Source organism: Xenopus tropicalis, chromosome 3 (assembly GCF_000004195.4).
Source record: "Xenopus tropicalis strain Nigerian chromosome 3, UCB_Xtro_10.0, whole genome shotgun sequence".
In the NCBI taxonomy this organism is placed as follows: Eukaryota; Metazoa; Chordata; class Amphibia; order Anura; family Pipidae; genus Xenopus; species Xenopus tropicalis.
In genome coordinates this window covers 17071489-17093226 of record NC_030679.2, presented here as the reverse complement: position 1 = coordinate 17093226, position 21738 = coordinate 17071489, and the positions used below count along the sequence as shown (strand labels likewise).

The window sequence follows — 21738 nt, the reverse complement described above, 5'->3', positions numbered from 1 at the left end:
ACCATGTAGGATGGAAAAATTCCGGCCCTCCTTAACACAGAAGTTGGACAGCACTGCAATAGGGTATCCAGTAGGTAAAGACAAAAAAAGCATTAGATCATCAAATTAACTGATTACTTTGGGTTTATGGAAATATACAGAAGACCCAGGATGGTGGCATCTAAAGAGAGTGTACCCTATGCCCACATTTTACTGAGCATTAATGTGCCTCTATTTCAAGATTAGAAGTGAAGTCATTGCATCCAGCACTTATATATGCTAAGTCAAACACCTAATAAGATTTTATTTAGATTGGCTTTGAAATACATTTCTGGAACCATAAGCTAACTTACAATAGAAATTGTTTTTCTATAACCATGTTCTACGTAAAATCATTGCACAAAAGAACAACATAGAATTTGTAATTAACAAGTCAGAGTTTCTTTGGATCTGGATAGACACTGTGACCCCTCTTTTTCATACCATCTCTTTCTTAAAAGACCAGGTGTGTGCTTTTCCAAGCAATAGGCAGCTTCATACTTTGAAGAAGTATACTACTGGATTTGCATGCCAAGAATAGGTGTGGGCAGAGTGGATCATCAGTCTGGACATGTATTGCGATTGTCCATACTGATTCCATGATGCCCATAGAACATACATGCCAACATTCTAAGCTGGCCCTTCAGGTAATGCCCGCCACTTCTAAGATCTGCAAGTTAGTAGGCGTTATCATTATATATTTCAATGTTCCTTATATGTTCACCTGCTTGCACCAGACACTGCTTATCCACTATTAAATATGAATATCATTTCTTTGACTTTGGCTTTTAAAGGCATTTTTGGGAGCTGCTATATTACCCCAAGATCCCCCTGATGTCCTGCAGAAAATGCAACTTTCTCTTTATGGATATTCCTGTATTAATTTTTCCTTTGCAGTGCTTATTTTTTTTGATCAGAGCTAAGCCCTCCTATTCCATTTATTTGAAGTGCCCTTTGATGTGACAATGGAAATATAATTGCTTAATGTATATAATAACAGCAAAGTGGGAGATCTCTGTGAATGACCTAAGTGAAAGGCTAAAAGTGCCGTCAGTTATACAACAATCTATAAGAAGTGTTTTCTGTGTTGTAGAAAGTACTGTTTAAATGAAGCAGGGGAAAGGGTTCCCGTAATAATTGGCCTTGAAATTATAAAAGCCCCATTATCCTATTATTCATCAAGTGACTACTTGCCCTTAGGTTTGAAAACAATAATGGTTAAAAGATTTCTTTTCCTTCATTTTAAATAGTGATGAATAGTGTGCAAGTGTTTCAGCAATGGATGCACTGGCACCTAGTGCATTGGATGTTAACCCTTTTATTAACAATGCATACCAAATAGTGTGCTTTGAAACATGCTTAGAGTGTACCAAAACAGGCATCCATATTGTCCATGGTTCCTGCAATTATTCTGAAATTCTGAGAAAAAATGCTTGTAACCAAAAAGAAATGTGAACTCCTACAAGAGAAAACAGGCTGGCTGCAGGTCCATAGGGTCACCCATTTACTGCCATCATATGTCCACCTATAGCTTTCAAAGTTTGCATGCTGGCCTGATATAGCCCCATCCCACTACATTTTTAAAAAAATTAAAGAGGTAGTAGAAAAAAGTGCAGCCCCAAGGCTCCCTTACACAGAAGACAAGTTGTGCAGCTTTTGTTTTCATTAACATCATTTTTTTCTGACCATCAAATAATGTTTCCCTTTATTGTGAGCCTGCCTGCCTGTGCAAGCCCAGTGTACAACAATGTCAAAAAAGGTACTTGTTATGTATTATTGAGTGCTCAAGCTTATGCATTCATCATATTAAAGGGGACAAGAACTCTACTGGGTTTTCCAGAAACTCTAACATACACACAGCTGGAAACCCCTTAGTCTAATCCCTTACTCTTGGCCCCTTGAGAATACTTTTATCTTAACTTAAAGTAACTAAATAGCATGACAATATTATTGTTCTTTAATAAAATGTGGAAAATCTTGACTAGACTTGATCTTACTGACCCAGTATACAACAAGATGGTTTTCTCCAAGGGTCAATATCTGACTCTATGAAACAGTACCCCATGCATTCCTAGGATAGATTCACTGGACCCCTGTAATTACTACAGATCAAATAGAATATCTGAAGGGGTTAATATCACTGTCCAGCAGTTCCAATGAGAGGAGATGGGACTTTCTCCCCAGAAGCCATAGTTAATTGCCCCAACTTCAGAATTTCCATGTTTTTTTGACAGTCAAAATTTCAGGTATGTTAGGTATGTACATAGTCCACTTTGAAGTGCCTACTGGGAAGGCTACTCTTTGGTCAGGGCTTCCCTTAGTGACAGATATTGGAAAACATAAGTCATTTAACCATTGTTCCAAAAACACATATATGATGGAAAATAAATGCTTGCCTTTAATCCCAGTGTTTAAATCAACATCCCACATTTTACCCTTATTGACCTCTGACCTGGGCTTTCCGGGGTATGTAGGACAGCAGCTAGGCAATTGGCCTAACCTAACCCTAATTGGCCTTAAGTTTAAGCCCTCTAGACACTCCTTTAAAAACCCCCAGGAGGGAGGCCTCAATGCCCCAAATAAAGGTAAATTAACAAAAGCAACATGTATTTTTGAGAGTGTTAGAAATGTTTAAATGGAAAATAGCATTGTCATTGTGACAGCATGCATGAGGCAGTCCACAAAAGCAGGACTGGCACAGGGATGCAAGCAAGCATGGGATAAAACACCTATAGTTGGGTACACAACATGTTGGAGGCATGCCCATGACGAAAGGGCATGTTCCCAAAATGTTGTGTATCCAGCTTTGACACAATCAAGTGCAAGAGATTTTTCCTGTACATACTTGCATCCATATTCCAGTCCTGCTTTTTGTGGAGTTTCTCAAAAAGGGGGTGCCAATATCTTGCAGCAATGTGCGCCAGATTATAATTGGGAACGGTATGCAGGGAGTGCCTGGGCACAATACTGCTACTTGAAAGCAGTTTTTCCATGTCTAATTTCTAATTGCATTTTCTATTCCCCAGAAGGCTTTTATTCTATTTATTCTACATTATTATTCTGTGGTGTAGGATTCTTATTTCCATGTAAGGGGATGTTATGGACAGCGAATCTCAGAATGTAGCCCATATTCTTTTGTGCTCATCCAGAATTTCTATTCTCTATTTAAATTTCGCATCAGAACTTTCAGTGTGAATTTGGCCAGCTTAATAATGAAACCAATAAAAATGGCATTGTTGTACTCCTATCAGGCCCGGGTTTGTGGAAAGGCCACAAAGGCCCGGGCCTAGGGCGGCAAAAATTGGGGGGCGGCATGCCGCCCCGCCGCACCAAAATATTAAAGTTTATTGCGCATACGGAGCAATGGGGACCTCTCCCCCACTGCTCTGTATGCGATTGAAAAGGGCTGCGCATGCGCAATCGCGAGTTCGCGCATGCGCGGGGGGAGGTTCGCCGTTCGCGCATGTGCGGGGGGTGTTCGCTGTTCACGCATGCGCAGGGGGGCGCGACAGAGAGGGGGCGGCCTCGGGGCGCCCGCCCAACAAATCCGGCCCTGACTCCTATTACCCTTTAATAGCCATACGACGGATTTCTAATGGGGGCACTGCGGCGGGAAGCATGCCGCCCTAGGCCCAGCCTTTGTGGCCTCGCCATAAAGCTGGGCCTGACTGTACATTGGTTTACACTGGTTGTAATTGTTACAGGATTAACAAAGTTGCTTTTGCCCTGGAGAAATCTGATAATGGTTCTAAATAACCTTGGAAACACCATCCCCTACTACAATTAGTACTATTAGTAGGCTATTATCCCCACTGCTACTATAGGCACCATCTCCCCCTACTATACCTGCTATCCCACAGCCACAGTCCCTTCCCAGAGGCTATTATCTCCACTGCTACTATAGGCACCATCTCTCCCTACTATACCTGCTATCTCACAACCACAGTCCCTTGCCAGGGGCAAAAAGGCACCCCTGATGACTTTAAAAGCATATCATTTACTTTAAAAGAAATTCCATATTTAAACTGAAAATGTCTTCACCTCTGTAAAAATGCAAAACAATGTGATGTGTGGGGGATATAAGAGGGGGCAGCATTAGGAAGAACAGCACAGAGTGGGGGACAGAATCACCCCTGCCTACACAGACACAATTATGTGCTCTACTACTATGCACCAACTGTGATGCCTAAACAGTCAAATAGGTTCAACTGAAAATCGCCACAAAACGGACACAAAACTGAATGTATGTTGATGTTATTTGAAAAGGTACTTGCCTCTGTACATGCAATCTACTGTAAGCATCAATGCCCACACCTAACCATCTCTGGACATTAACAGCTTGGGTCCATAGGCGCAGATGACCTGTGTCATTTTTAACCAATACTATTGCTGACTAAGCATGACTGATTTGTTCAGGTTGAAACATGAAATAAACACGTTGTTACAGTCTATATATTTAGGAGCCCGAAACTACCTGGAATAACCCCTTAGGTAGAGCAGTAGAGCCCTGCCGGCCCCTTTTGGGGCCCCGGACTTTCTGCAACGGGATAGACAGGGATCCTACTTACGGTCAAGGTTATTCTCCAAAACGCAGTGCAAAAAAGGTTTAGACGAATTCAGAGTCAAGGTCAGGCAAGGGTCAATGGCAGGCAGCAAGGATCGTAAACCAAAAGGCAAGCGAGAAGTCAAAACCAGATAATCAAACACAAAATAGCTTAGCAAGGTACCAGAAATACAGAACCAGCTTGGGCAATGAAAACAAGCAAGGAAACCGCTTTTAGGGTTTGAATTTGGCGCCAAAGTGACGTCAGCGCGTCCGCTGACGTCATCGCGTCCGCTGACGTCATCGCACAGTGCCAGGAGAATATAAAGCTATAGCGCATACGCGTGCACAGGAGGAGACCGCGGGCCGGTCTCCCAGTACTCCTTACACACGTATTCTGAGACTAGTTAATAGCATGAGCACAGAAATACATGTAAACACTCTTAAAGAGCTTGTCACTGTTCAGACTAATTATAACATGCTTAAAGGAGAAGGAAAGGCTAATAAAGAGTTAATCTCAAGCTGCAGGCATACCTTCAGTTGTCTCAATAGTGCCCTTAAGTCTCCCCATATTTCTCCCGTTCAGATAATCAGAAGCCAAACAGGAAGAAAAAATGCTGAGCTGTGTAAAGAAAGTTCCCATAATGCCTCTCTCCTGCACAGACACCCAGACCAAGTGAACATTCTCAGTTACTTAGCAGCACTGGATTTGTGATCTGGGCACCCCAAGGCCGGCCCTGTTGGTCGCCCCCCCCCCCCGTGTGCTTGCGTGAACTCCACCTCCCGCGTGCGGCAGCGAGTACAGGTGCTCATTGCTCCGTATGGGAGCAAAATTTTAAAATTTTGTTGCGGCAGGGCGGCATGTCGCCCCTAAACTTCTGCCGCCCTAGGCCCGGGCCTTAGTGGCCTCTCCACAAATCCGGACCTGTTAGATTATGGGGCAGATTTACTAAGACACGAACGCTCTGAGCGTCTTTTTCGCCGCACGCACGACTTTTCCGTACGCTTGCGAGAAAAAATCGGAAAGGTTTTCCCGCTGTTTACAATCGTTCGGTACGAAAACTTTGTGACTTTCAGATAGCCAATACAATATTATCATTACTAATACGTTTTTTTTGTAAGCATTTTCATGATATTTGCAATCTTCAGAAATTATTGTATCCAATCCGAATTTATCCCATTCGGGATTCGAACTCGCGTTTTCATGAATGTGCCCCTAAGGGTCAGCTTCCTGCTGATTGGCTCAGATCCACATTCCTAAGGTGGGGGAGTGAGTTCTTAGCATTCGTGAGGGAGGGGCAAAGTTGGACTGGGGGTGCAGGGCCCACCGGGGCTCCCGCCCCAGGGGCCCTGTAGGTGCCCCCGTCGGCAGTGTCCCCTAACCCCCCCAGGGGCCCCCCTCTAACCCCCCAGCAGGGCCCCCACCCGATGTCCTCCCCGAGTGCGTATAAATTTAATGCGCATGGGGAGGAACAGTCGGGCAGGGGGAGTGCCGGCAAGGGTCGGACTGGGCCACTGGGGCCCACCAGGATTTTTCCCGGTGTCCTGGCGGCCCAGTCTGACTCTGGGGAGGGGGGAGCAGGAGAGAGGACACAGCAGAGAGCTGCGTGTCTCTGGCACATGAATTACAGACACAAGAAATCTTTTCACAGAGAAGTCAGTGCAGCATTTCTGTGAGTGCTTATGGCTGTATTTACATAGACCTTTCTGATAAAGCTTACTTAGTTTTTACCTTTCTTTCTCCTTTAAAACCCCTCCATATTTGCAGTAGCGCTTACCCACAAAATTGCCCAAACACACAAGACAATAGTGCTTTCCGCAAAAGGCACTCAATCAGAATGCTGTTAAATTTACGTATGCATATAGCCTTTAGTGGCTTAAATGGAAAGTGTACCCTGTTAAGCCGCATTTGAAAATTCAGAGTCCTGCCGTAGGTTCCAGTATTCAAAGAAAGTACTCGTCAACAGGTAACAGGCCCCGTGCTGGCTGTACAACTTTCAAATTCAATCCAAATAACCTGGAGAGTACTCATGTTCTTCAGTGCAACAGTGTAATTTCTTGAGATATCACTGCACAAATGCAGTGATATCTCAATAAATTACCCTGTTAAGCATTTACATTCACTATATTTCCTATTAATGTATTATGTTATAATTCTAATGTATAATTTTCCTATATATCTTTTAAAATAAGCCCCCAAAGTTAGTACCATGAGTGAAACCTGTAAACTTGGACCAATGTTAATAATACTTAAATCCATAATAAGAACTTATAAGCCCAAAGAAGTATTTTTAATAGCTATAAATAAGTTACTTATTAGAATAGAACCTAAGCCTCCATAAATTACTGCATCTGTCCTTAGAAAATCATTCTTCATCATGTATCCAAGATGACAAATAATTATGCCCCAATAAGGGCTGAAAGTATGTTTTGCAGGGGAACTTTTCTTATGCTGCCTGTGCTTAACAAATACATATGAAGCCCCATTATTGTTGTGTCTGAGTGCTTCATTTGTTTGTGATGTGTTGTTTTACCCGTTTTGTACTGTGCAATTGAATACAACAGGCAGAGACAAGCTGCGCCATCTTCTTTGTTGGCTCTCTGACTTCTTGACCTTTGAATTGATCCTTTGCACATTAGCCATAGGGGTAAGGCCAGAGGAAAAGCATTTACAGGGGCCTCCCTACATTCTTCTGTTCACTTAATGTCAATATTACACAAGAGAGATGTCCACAGGGCACAAGTGACTACACGTTTGGCTTGTCAGTTCTCTAAGGGCCTGTCAAAAATGCCGGTTGCACAGAAAAGCTATTCAAAAGATAGATTAGGACTTGAAAACATTGAAGTTTTTATTTTTTTTTTAAGTACATAAAGGGTCTGCATGTTTCGGATGAAGTTTCCTCAAGACAACAAAGGCAACACCACATCGTTAGTAAGATAAAATATAGTATTTATTCCTTAATAAAAATGTTATTTCATCTCCTAGCTCAATATTTATTTGTAGGCTTAGGCAAATGGCAGGGAATAACATAACTTTATATTGTCCCCTTTCCTACAATAGTGTTTGTTAACCTTTATTCTCAGAAACTTTTTCTTGCCCCCCTTTTTGTTAACCTTGTTTCTCAAGGGACATTTCCTTGTCCCTTTTCCTAGAACAGGGTTTGTTAGCCTTTGGTTTATATGCTTTATATTAATGACTATTTTCTATTTTAGGAGAACCTTTCACTGTATTCAGAATAGGGGACACATTTTTTAGGTTAAGAAAACCTGTCTTTGAACATTGTTGTCCACCTTTGTCAGTTAGGATGGCATACAAAGAAACTGAGCTTTGGGGCAATCAAATCAAGTTTAGTTGGAATAAAATTCTCTTGTGAAACCACATGGACAGCTGAACCGCGCCAGGCCCAGCATGCCAGGCAATCTGTGGATTCTGGCAAATTCCAGAGGGGCTGCTGTAAGATGCCATAGACAGTGGCTATTTACTGGGCTGCTGGGGGTTTGGGCCTCAATGTACTTGAAATGCCAGGGCCTATTTTGAAACCCAGTCCTGGCCTGAAGACTGCTAGACCATCACTATTCACCAAAAGGCTTGGGTGCATTATAGCATGCTCAGGGGAGTGCTAATAGTTGTCAGGAGAAAGAACTCCTTTGACCTTTATGTATGATTAACAGGAGTTAATTAGTACAATTATTATTGATACTGTAACATTTTTTTCTGAGCATGATGATTTTGTGGTGAACTTGCCCTTTGCTTCCAGTCCAACACCATCCACACAATTTTAACTAGCATGCCCAACTGCACCCAATACTTTTGTCTAAAACAGTGCTATTCACATGTCCATGTAGCTATTCAATAAAAATGTAATTGCCACAGAACTCTGTTTATGCTTCTTGTTCAACATTATCCACACAATGGTAACCAGCCAAACTGCACCCATGCCTTTTGATAGAGAGTGATGGTCTAGGATAGTGCTGTTTAGGTGTCAATGATTCTCTTCATGGGAATTTTATTGTCACTACACTGCCCTAAGGATGCACTGATTTATTGTATGCTATTCTAATTTTAACATATGTGAACCCTTGATGTTGGACACATCATATATTGGCCCTTGATCGGCCCAAGGAAGGCCTGCAGTTGAAATGGAAGAAACTGTGCATCATACATTCAAGTGATATATCTATATATACACACTATTTCTACTTGTTGGGTCTTGTGTGCCTCTTATAATAAGTGTTTTGTTAGAGGCATGAACCACTTCTTGTGATCACTCGTTCCAGAAGTCTGTGTGTATGTTCTTAAAAACAGTCTTCACTCACTTATACATCTTTACGTCTGAATGTATCACATAGTATAACTAAATCAACAAAGTCTAAGCACACCTAAATAGAGATGGGAATATGCACAGGAGCAGAACTATAAAAACAACAGCCTTAGCTGTTTCTTGGGTGCCCTAAAGTGCTGAAGACTCCAAATAAATCTTAAAGGGATACTGTCATCACATAATTACGCCCTTTTATAATAATAACATTTTTCACATGTTTTAAAAGTGGTGTTTTATTTTTTGTTACATTGGTTCAGATTTCATGTACTTATGTTTTTATATCCCTCACTTTGAATAATCAACCCTGTGCAAAGGAGTGTTTCACGTTTTGTAATGGTTTGTGTTCTTATTTTGTGTTTGTATTTGCTTGCATTACCGTGGGGGCCTATGCTTTTGGACCCTTTTCACAAGTACTCTTGTAAGCATTCCTCAGATTTAGATGAAGCACTTGCAATTTTTTCTGACACAGATATTTATTAGGCTTTGAATATGAGACAACATGGAGCTTCATGATCAAATGGAAACTAAAAAAGAGTGACATTTTGTGACCACCATTTGCTTCTGTTTTTTGGGTCCCACTTGCAGTAGATGGTGCTAGGGAGCCTAAAGTAGAAGGAGAAGTATCAGAAGAGCTAGGATTAGCTAGTGTGAGTGTAGATCATGTTTTAGCTGACACTAGGGGGCTGATTTACTAAGACACGATTTCGAATCCGAATTGGAAAAATTCCGATTGGAAACGAACATTTTGCGACTTTTTCGTATTTTTTGCGATTTTTGCGAAAAAACGCGAGTTTTTCGTAGCCATTACGAAAGTTGCGCAAAGTCGCGATTTTTTCGTATCGTTAAAACTTGTGCGCAAAGTCATGCCTTTTTCGTAGCGTTAAAACTTAAAAGGCGCGACTTTGCGCGCAAGTTTTAACGCTACGAAAAAATCGCGACTTTGCGCAACTTTCGTAATCGCTACGAAAAACTCGCGTTTTTTCGCAAAAATCGTAAAGACGCGGAAAAAATCGCAAAAAATACGAAAAAATCGCAAAATACTGATCATTACAAAAAAAACGCAATCGGACGCATTCGGCCCGTTCGTGGGTTAGTAAATGTGCCCCTAGGTGTAAGATTCCAAGTAACAGAGCACTCAGATACTTTCCCAAGGTAAGCAGAAGGGTTAGTACCCTGGGGTATCACCCTCCACCATAGGGACTCAAGTGGTTAGTTGGAACTTGCCTGTTTGGGAAGGGAAAAAGCTGACAGCATTTTGGCTTAAAGAGGCAGAATTAGAGTCTTCATGGAGGAAGGACTACCTTTCTTCTAAGCACTTTGTTCCTGTATACAGCTTCATTATTTTGTATTCAAAAGTGCTCTTTAGTCAATTGAGCTTATATGTTCTAACATAAGGATATGATTTTCCCCCAGGGCACTGGTTGCTTACATACATTTTTTATTGTATGGCCTTCATTAATCCTAGTACAATCATGCAGAACATATTTTTCATTGGGTGTTGTGAATTAATAATGAGGCAACTCTGCCCTATATATAAAGTCATGGGAATAGAATGTGCAGCTGCACTTCAGTTATTTAAGAATAAAACATGAGTAAAGCAGGCACAGTTTTGCTGATAGATACCTCATTGCTGTTAATCTGAAGCTATTGGCACTGTCCAAGAGATGGTGCTGGAGAAATTAGCTAAACAATACCTGGTGGGCTGTGCACAGAGGGGTCCACATATAAGAACATGCTGTGGGCTAGGCACATAGTTAGGGCCCAGTGGAGCTGCAGTTTTGGATACCAAGAGTGGGGAGTTGTGTTCCTCAACTTGTTCGATTCTAGGATACAGGGTCATAGGCTGAACCTCTTACTTGATATATAAATAAAAGGGCCTCATTAACTTTGATTTGCCCTGACCCAGCAACTACTAAAGTAGTTTTAGCTTCATTGTGCTGATTGCTAGATAAACATCTAGTGGGTATGGTCCAGCTTGTAGGACAAAATAACCAGATTTCTTGTGCTATAATGAAGTAGTTAGCTTTCATGTATAAAGCACCCACATAATAAGCTGCACTTTAAATAGAGGCTGTTTAATCATTTACAATGGTTCCTGGCATAGGTGGAATTTGCAAAGTTAGTTCCTTACCACAAGCCCATAGAATCAATCTCATCAAAAGCCAAGTATATTTTTGCATGGTAAAAGAATTTAGAACACCTGGAAAAAAACATAAAAATCCCATAATGCCCTGGTCAGAATTAAACCCAGAACTTTCAATACAAAGATTCCACAAGTGTTCTAAACCATGGGTTACCCCAGGGGTCCCCAACCTCGTGAGCCACAGTCAAATGTAAAAAGACTTAGAGAGCAACACAAGCATCATAAAAGTTCATGGAGGTGCCAAAAAAGGTCTAAGATTGGCTATTATGTAGCCTCTATGCACACTGTCAGCTTACAGGGGGCTTTATTTGGTAGTAAATCTTGCCATCAAGTCAGGAATTAAAAAATAACTTCTTGGTTTGGGGGCACTGATTGCACTGCAATAATAGAATTTTTTATATTTCTATTTTTCTATATAGGCAACCAAGGCAACGTCCCATCAGCTACCGCCCTTGGGTGTCTCTATAGGAAATATGGCCCTGCAAGTCTGTTATTCAATACACCTCAAACTTGCTATAACATGCTACATAAAATGAAAAGGGCATATCTTCCTGCATTTCAGTTTTAACCATGAACATGAGTAGGTAACCACGTGCTTCATTTAGTTTGATAAAACTGCAATTCCTATTGTTATTTCAACAGACATTTATGGTAGTTGTCATAGTTTAAAAAAAGAATTGTTTAGTCACTATTGTCCCGTCCCTGCCTTAGAGCTTTTCCAGTGCCTAAATGCGCATCTGTCTGGGTACAAATTTTTCAGAATAGCTTTGTAGCTATTAAGTGCTGAGAAAGCATAATTTTTTTTTATCTCTGATGCATCATTGTCTTGTCAACTGGTTAGCATAAAGCAATACTTGCTAGTCCAGTTTTCTGGGACGCTAAAATCAGGGTGAGAAAATGTGCTGCTCTGTCTGAGAATGGCATCTGCCAATGACAGTGAAAGTTTTCACTTATTATATTGTGCACATAAAACTCAGCAAAATGAAAGTTAATGTTAAAGCAATGTTCCAATATACATGATTTAAATATGTTCAGTTATATTAATTGTATTTGTAAATGTAATTGTAATTTAAAGCAGTATCTGACTGCAGTGGATACAAACATACATACAAGTGTGGGTTCTCTAAAATGGAAGCAGTGGAGAGTACATATTGTACTTGCATCCAAACATGTTCCTACGCATGGTTGCCAATTCATCCATCCTGCCTCTTCTGATGACTGGCATGCAACTATGCCTCTGGCCTAGGGATCCAGGTTTAGGATGGTATTAACTCCAGGGTACCCACAGTGGATTGCATGAATAAGCACACCAGACCTGCTCAGTTGAATGGATGCAAATGACGATTGAAAAACCCCTACTCTGAACATAACTTGCAACCAGTCTATGTCTAAAGGCTGCAACTGTGTCTGCAACTTGCATCTTAGGTACTAATATGCTGGAATTATGGAGAAAAACACTCAATTATAGGTAAAAACATGCTCATAATTTCACACTGTAGTTGCATCCATAAATGATCCAATACGTGTCCCACTGAAACAATATTGTACTAATCAGCTCCTTCTTTACAGGTCTGTTAATGACAGAAAAGGTGGTGTGGGAATTGGAGTCTTTATTCGAGGAGAATTGGTTGATGCAATATTATTTCAATATGGTGGCTGCCTTTCCTGAGGACATTGCTTGGGTCAAGCTTTTTAATTCTTCCAAGCTGCTTTTACAGTGACACCAATTACAACAACACAGTGGAAAGCCCCTTTAACGCTTAACCCAGATTTCTCCCTAGGTGGAATAACTAAAGGAATGTAAGCAAAAAGATGTGTCTACCTGTTTCAGGTATTATTAGTTAGATGCTCTTTTATTATGCAGTGCTATTACAACCCTCTCTGTGACCTTTCCCAGTAGCAAGAAATCTAAATGCTTCCTATGCAGCCCTCTCCTTGAGGAAGTCTCGCACACACGCCTTCTTTTACAAACTATAAAAGAATGTTTCCCTAAGCTTCTTTGTTTCTGTCCAGACTGGAACTACCAAGGCCACTGTGAGGCTCTAGGGCAGGAAATAAAGAGGAGGCTGATTCATAATATAAATACAAATCAAGCATCACGTTTAAGCCTTAATGAAAGAATTATGGGCTAGAATCATTGAGTCAGTATTGCTGATTATTTGGAGTATTTTGATAGTTTTAAACCCTCTCTAAGCTTGTCTCTGCAGTTCCAGTTAACACTACCAACCAGCAGGTAGCATTTTCTGGTGTGCTGTTTGAAAGCAACCAACTTATTGGTCACAATGGGTATTAACTTGATACTAGTATTGTAGCTGAAGTAGTGTCCTATGGCAGAAGAATGTTGCATTGTTACTCAGCCTTGTATCCAACTGATTTAGTGCTTTTTTAATGTCTCCTAATGTAAAATGCTGATAATACACATATAAAGTACATCTTCAGGGCAATGCAAGGGGCCCTCGACAGAGTACACAGTGAGCAGCAGTAAAAACAGCGGGATAGAAGCTAGATCAGAGCAAGATATCAATAGTAGAACAAGATTATTACAGTTGGGCAAGATGGTGACAGTAAACTTTATATTGATGATAAGTCTGGAGCCTATCAGTTATTGTTATATAAACCACAGCATCCAACTGACCATAGGTTACTGGGGGGTAGTGGGGGGGGGGGGGCGGCTGGAGAAGTGGCGGGGAGGCTCATTGTAAAAGACAGTTAGTATGTAATTTGGGATGAATGACTATTGGCTCTCCTAGATTCTTCTCATAGCCTATCTTTGGAGGTCAAATATGGTACAATTTATATGAAAACTTACAAGATATTTTTGGATCTGTGTATGAATGACTGATAAACCAATATTTTCCTGTACACTTGAGCTAAGGGAGACTTGAACTGAAAAAGTCTTGACAGCCAGTGTCATAGATTATGCAGTCCTACTGTAAATAAATATTGCTGTTTTGCCCTGGACTGAGGTCCTCTAAAGATATCCCTGTACATGACTGTGTTTGAAAAATTTGCTAAAGACCTTCATTAATGTTCACTGAGAAATGAATGCTGAGCACATTTAGCACTACATTGCTGCATTTATTTATCAAACAAGAGATAAGAATGCTCTTGCCTATTAGCTCTCCGTATTGTAAAGCTGTCACTTGCCCCTGACCACATTCTCCCAGCAGTTCTTCTGCTGCAACCTGTGAGCACATGCCTCCCTTCTAAAGCTGGAAACAAATAATTAGGCTTGCAGATAATCAGTCTAGGCTAGGGTAACCAAGGCACTAAAGGAATTGCAAGGCTATTATATAGGGTCAAGGAATCTGAGCAAAAATGTGTGAATTGTCTTTGTAATGCCCTGACATGAAGTGCTTCCATAAACCGAGAAAGCTGAATGGCATTCAAACATGGTTGATTCAGTTAGTTGACTAGGTCAATAAACTTGTGTTTTCTTGTTCATTTTAGCCTGATTTCACCATATAACTGGTGAGCAAATCAGGCGTATCAGATTTTGTAGACCCAATCTTTGATTAGATTACATTGAGGGCTCTGCAGACCCACTGGTGTAGCATGCAACGCTAGTTGCTGTCAAGAATTGAGAAGAAGCACTATGGATGCAGTAGCATTATTATAAAACACTTTGCCACTCATATATCAAAATTGTCCAACTACCTGTTGAGCAGAGCAGGGCCAAGAAATACAGGTGCCAAAGGCCACACAATCCCGACCTTGCCCTTCTGACACTGCCCACCGCCACTGTCAGCATACAGCCTCATTGTCTACTCATTTGCCACCAACCCTCCAGCTTTCATTCTGAAGCGCAGAGTTCTTGTTTTTGTGTTTTGTTTTTTGCCAGCTTTAAAGGCAAATTTGCTTTCTGTTTGCCTCTTGTTATGCTTGCAGCAGATGCTTTAATGGCAGACACTAGTCATAGTCTCACTAAGAGAACACTGCAGATCAAAGCACAATAATGGCATTGCACAAGTTCAGTTACCTTCCTTTACCATTAATACTATTGGCCCCAAACATTGTGTTTACTTGCAAGGCTAAAAAAATATCAACCATGTGGCAACCATAATTGCACAAAGCTTATCCCTTTGTAGTACGCAATTGTAATAATATGATTAGTGTTAGAAAAAAGTAAAGCTGCACAGATAACACAATTAGTACCAGCATATTCAGCAGGCCTGAACTTGAGAGTGTAATTAAATAGGGGGATTCTATGTGAGTCAGGCATACCAAGTCATATTGTGAAGGTTCGTGGCTTGCTCCTGGTAATGTATCAGAGCCAGGTAAGATTTCAAAACTCGTTTTTTTTAAAAATAATATATGATATATATATATATATATATATACGTATATATATTGGAAATAACCTGGAATTCAGTTTGGTATTCTTTCAGAAATAAGGTTCTACGGTTGCCATAGAATCATAATACTAATAATAAAAATAAAATGAATGTGTCTTGTACACAAGATATTGGATGAGTTTGTTAAGCTATTAACAAATGGCAAAGCATGTATACCTCCAATATTACTATGAGCCCCTTAATTGGCAAGTTATACTTTTAGGGCTGTGGCAGAAGGGGAGATTAGTCGTCCCCGAAATCCCCCCCGATATGCCATCCCACCGGCTTGAATGTAAATCGCCGGTGGGATGGCATATGCGGCGCCGCGATTTCGGGAGATCGCATATGCCATCCCACCAGCGATTTACATTCAAGCCGGTGGGGCTTGAATGTAAATCACCGGTGGGATGGCATATGCGGCGCCGCGATTTCGGGAAATCGCAGAAGTTTCCTCTTAAGACAACTTCCGCTATTTTGGGAAATCGTGGCGCCACATATGCCATCCCCTTGCCTGTGACAAGGGAGATTTGTCTCGCGGCGACTAATCTCCCCGTCTGCCACGTCGCTTAATTTGGCCATACACATTGCAATAACTATACTTCCTGTGACCATTGGGTGCAAGAAAGATTGTTTGTCCTCTCCACTAACAATAAGAGCTGAATGGTAAGATATGCAATAGAATATACAATAGATATAGTATGCAAAAAAGATTGTTTGTCCACTCCACTAATGTTATGAGCTGAATCGTCAGATATGCAATAGAATATTACAACTATCTGATGATTTAGCATTAACCTACTGCTGATGTTTGGGCAACTTCAAAGGCGCTCAATCTAAATTTTACACCAGGGCCAATTAACAAGACGACCAATATCTAAGGCTTTGCCAATATTAGTCGCCTCATCAACCCTCATCACATATCATACAAAACCTGTTTTCGTAAGATAATATTGGTGCATGTATGGGCACCTTTAGGGCTCTGGCACACAGGGAGATTAGTCGCGGTGCCGCGATTTCCCCGAAATCGAGGAAGTTGTCTTGGTGCTGGGTATGCCATCCCACCGGCGATTTACATTCTCGCTGGTGGGATGGCATTTCGGGGAGATTAGTCGCCCGCGACAAGGGAGATTTGTCGCTGGCGACTAATCTCCCAGTGTGCCAGAGCCCTTAGTGCTTAGAGGGTTATCTGGGAATTATAGGAGATGTAGGTTAGCAGAAGGAGTTGTTGCAGGTTGGTACTCACTATAGACACATCCATCATGAAGATTTACAATCTTAAAAGAGCTGCTATCAAATAACAACAAAGGGATTTACTGTACATTCCAAGTATTATACTATTAGATACAAGATCCATCTGTTTCATTTGGTTCTGACAGCTGGAGTGACAGGATAAAATTTAGGTTAATATCAACCTTTGCCCTTAATGACAATGAAATCTGGGGAAGAAAGAGTTTTCAACAGCATTCATATATATACACACATATCAACTGCATGGTGATCCTAGCTTCATTGAGAGTAACATATGCAACCTACATGCAAATTGCAGCTCTCAAAGGGCAATTGTACACAGGGCAATTGCCAGCATTGTTCAGCCCATTCAATTTCTACTTTGGACAGGAGAGTGCTTTGCCTTTTCCATCTGTTGACCTGGACCCTGCCAGTGTGCTCGCAGGCCAGCCTATTATCTCTCACACAAATATTTGCCTGGGCCACTATTGCTCTGGTAGGGTCAAGAAAATGTAAGGTTAGAAGATACCTTTTATTGGCCACCTGAGTAAGTAAAAATTGCAAGCTTTTGAGATGATAGTATTACATCTCTTCTTCAGGCTTAAACGTTACCTTAATGTAACATCAATAAAAGGTATCATCTAACCTTACATTTTTTGCAGTTTTTCAATGGCTAACATGGTACAACATCTTACTACCACGGTAGGGTCCAGGCCATTAAATCAATAGTCAATAGAGGGAATTCCAAAAGCTTTGCACCAAGCTGGAAACTGCACAGCACAATGCTGTCAATTGCCCTGTACGCCATTCAAGGAGGGACTGGCGCGAAATCAGGAAAAAACCCGGTGGCCCTGCTGACCCAGCCCTCTCCTCTCACCCACCAGGAACTGCATGCATCAATGCTCCGACCCAGATCACAGACTGGGGCATGGTACTGGGTGAGGGGGAGCAGGTGCTCACATCTGAGATGGGGGGCCCCCAGATGCAGCTATGGTGGGCCCTTGACACCCCAGTCTGACACTGATGCAGGGGTTGAATTTTGGGCACTGACAATTTTAAATCTCTAACAATGTGCAAAGGTGAAACATGCCTGCTCTGGGCCCCCACTCTAAAACATAATCAATGCACCCAGTTCATGCAATTGTGTGCCTGTGCTCCGTTGGTAACTGGGAGACTAGAAAGAGGTTACAGTGCATAACTAGCTGTTACACCACTGAGACAATTTTATAATATTCTTTAGAAATTAATCAGGAATTTGTTTTCATTATTCGGCCAGCAGCAGGCAAATCTAAGCATATTGCTGATTGCCTGCTGTGGGATACTGAAATAAGGCAAAAGTGTTGGTATATGAATGTTACTATAGTATGTATCCCAATGCACAAAATGGGCAACAATTGCTTTGTACTGATCCTGCCTGATGTTTGAGCTTGATAGAATACCTACTTAATGGCATCTCTTTTAAATACAATATTTTACTTTATTGTCCCATTGTATTCAATAGGCTATGCCGGGTCTGAGATGGTGCAATAATAATGTAATCTATGGCTTTATTCGGGTGATCTCAATACATGTATGTTGTTTCACACGTAAGGGCTACAAGAGAACCACATATTTCATGCCAACCTTTGCACCCTTTTTTAGCGAAAAAATTAAAAATTATATAGATAGCCTATTTTTTCTGATGAACACTATGTAAACTGTTTGTTATTCGACAGCATGCATTACTCAGCATGCATATATATATATATATATACTGTATATATACATATATATGTGTGTGTTAAAAAAAATAAACAAGATCCTATGTTTGTATTGTACTTTATATATTCAGAATTAAGCATCTCCCAGCTCCTAGACATGCAAGGTTGTGTCTTTAAACTGGCTGTGTCCAGCCTAACATTACAAAGGATGGGTATTTGCATGTCCTTTGATCCTATGCCCTTTGATAGTATTTGCCTAATCTAGATTTACTTTATTTAGTCCAGCAGTTTTTAAATTAACTCCTTTCCTGAATGCAGGACATGCCCCTGGGCTAAAGAATTACATTTTCGGTGGGAAACCATTCTGAGGATGGTTTCTGAGTCAAATTACTTTGTTTGGGGCTTGTTCCTATTGATTCTAATTTTCAAAATAAAGCTAAAAAGGTTTATTTACAAAAGGTTGTCATTAGTGATGATTCGCCATAAAATTCGCAAAACGATAATAAAATTAGTGAAACGACGAAAAATCAGCAGAACGCATTTGTGGCGTTACTTTTTTGTCGCCCGTGTCTTATTTTTGTCGCCCGCGTCTTATTTTTGTCGCCCTTTTCTTGACGCCACTGTGATTTTTTTTGACACGTGACAAATTTTTTCACAGGAATTTTCACGGAAGTTTCGCAAAAGAATTTGCCAATGGCAAAATGTGGAAATTCGCTGCGAATCCATGCCTGGCGAAAAAATGTGCTCATCGCTAGTTTTCATTAAGTGATAGAAAGTTAAGAACAGACAACACTATGTACATTATGCTGAATTAATGTTTAAACCTGCCTGATATTGAGGAAGTTGAAGAGGGCAGATAAGCTGCTGACTCAGTCTGAAGGGGCCAAAGTGGCATCTTAAAAAATGCCTTCACCAGCCATAAAGTGAATTTCCAGTGGCCCCCTTAATCTATCTGTGGGCCATCAGCCTAAATTTGCTGTCCATTGTGATAATCTATATAGGTAAACCCTGCCCTAATACACTGGGAAAGTGGGGTAATAATTGAAAGGCTAACGTCAGACAATGGCCTGTGCTGCCCCTATTCATTATAATGTATCCATCCTGTCACCACTGGATTTCGGGCTGAACTAGTATACTCAAACAAGAGTAGCATGGGCTGTCTTTTGACTTTTTTCCACCAATGCACTTTTTCCACTTTATCTGACATTCGCCACATTCCAGGCGAAGACTGCATGGTTAGAGTAAGACTGTGGGAGCAAGTTAATTAAAGCAGATAAATATATATTGGTATGCAAACTGTATGGGACTCACACACAGCACTATGCAAATTAAATTGGCTTATAACAACCCGGAGATTATGTAATGAATGTGATAGCATCTCTTGCACATTTAATGCTGGATTAATTATTCTCTGTGGATCCCCAAGTACTCTATTGTGTATAAGACTATAACAAGGAGCAACATTTAATGCAGGTAAGTAATTGTGTGGGTGAGATAACAAATGCTAACAATTAATGCTACAATAGCCCAGAAACCAGCGGATGGAAGATGGCACAGGCATAATTCTGCAGAAGCCGTGTTAATAGCCGTATAAGACTAGAATATGGTGTTCCATTCGATTTAAAGGCAGTATAAGATGAAAATGTGAGCAACAATAACATGTATTAACTATAATATCTATAAACAGGGCAACTCTGTGTCTATGAAGATTTTCATTCAGGGCAACTCTGTCTTCTTTTCTTTTTTTTTCCTTTGTTATTGAGCATCCCTGGTTTCTTCGAAAGATTTTCTAGGTGTATTATTGCTATTCCCTAGTTGCATAGTCTATAAAAAGGGGAGGGAACCAATAGTTGCTTTCACCTGGACTCAGCTTCGGAAAGTGGGTGTAGGTTCTTGAGTGTCTGAGATACATGGTCTCAGTGCTGGAAGAGAAGTTTAAGCCTTCAGGAAGACCATCACCAAGTGACCAGGGACCCCATAAATGAAAATAATACAGTGTTAAAGAACACTCTAGGAATGTTAAGGTGGTCGCACATTTGCTAACCCTTGTGGTACTCAAACTAGTCAGCCTGAGGCCTGAATGGATGGATAACCATGCAAGGGGCCACCTTAATATTGTTATTATTTTCTATTGTTTTCTTTGTTCTGCAGAAAATAACAAGGATCTGTGATTCCCCTTCCTGTTAGCCAGCCAACAGATATTTTCTGCCAGGCCAGGTAATCCTTGATCCATCAGGACTGCAGGATTAGCTGGCTAAACTGCACCCAATTAGCCATATGTGCCAAGATTAATAGGTAGTATTGTTGAAATCAGCCAAACTACTCGCTCAAATCTGGATATGTACATCCAGCTTAAGGCAGCTTGTGCTCCACTAAGGAGAACTACTCTGGGGTTAGTAATTCCCAGGTGACACCCACCTTGAATAGGGGCCACAGGGGAGATTGATCCAGGATAGTGTCCTTTTCTGCGGCTAACATGAGAGTATCCAGTTACTGAATATTACACATTTACCCTATCATGCTTCCCTACCTAAATTATGCGTGGGTGTTTGAGCACATTGATTCTTCCTGCCATCATTTATTGTACGGCAAATATTTGTTCATCTTTTGTAGAATGGAAATACCTCTTATTCTTTATTTGGCTGTGTAATAAACCCATTGGTCATGGTTAAGAACCACTGGTGCCCATGTTGTAGTGCAATCTTTGAAGTGCACACACTTCAAAGTCAGTGCAGAAACCCTTCCTTCACTCCTACAGTGATATATATATATATATATACTGTATATGTATACTTCAGTCTCCATGCTATAGTTATTCATCCCAAATTTCATTCCTTATTAAGAATATGTAATCATCCAGGCAAAACTGGGAGCAAAATGAAACATTTACTAGGTACACAATGAAATATTATATATATTTTTAATTTACACACGCACACCTCCCCTACCAGAACTAATTCACTCTTTGTTAGCAATACAAATTTGTATGCACTTCCCGATGACAGCATGTTGAGTACAAGACCACATTTTCCACACGAAAGGAAATTATATGTTTAAAAACCCATATAATGAGCAAGTCAGCAGACAAGAACAAATGCACGGGGTAGATAAAAGGTGTTAAACACAGATGAAAACAGCAATGGGGGAACTTCAAACCTGCACAGATTGTGACTCAATAATAAATTAAGTTTGTAAGCTGTTAAAATAGCCCCTAACAGATAGCATTTACAGCAATATTATCATTTAAGTCACACTTTTAATTCTCTGGTGGTTGTAACCATTTATTACAAAAGGTAGCCATACAGGTAGGAATTACGATCTTTCCTGCAACATGATTTTTAGTTTCCCCCACTGATGTTCAGGACTGAATCGTCAGATCCGGAGGTAGAAATAATAGGAATTCTACCTCCATCTGCCGATTCAGCCCTTAATGCAGATTTTGATCTGGCGC

At 40.8% G+C, this 21738-nt stretch overlaps 1 protein-coding gene across 4 annotated transcripts in view; it reads right to left on the bottom strand.

The window, feature by feature from the left end:
* Positions 1–21738, bottom strand: part of fat2 (FAT atypical cadherin 2) — a 98417-nt gene that overhangs the window by 71290 nt on the left and 5389 nt on the right. The window lies entirely within an intron of this gene.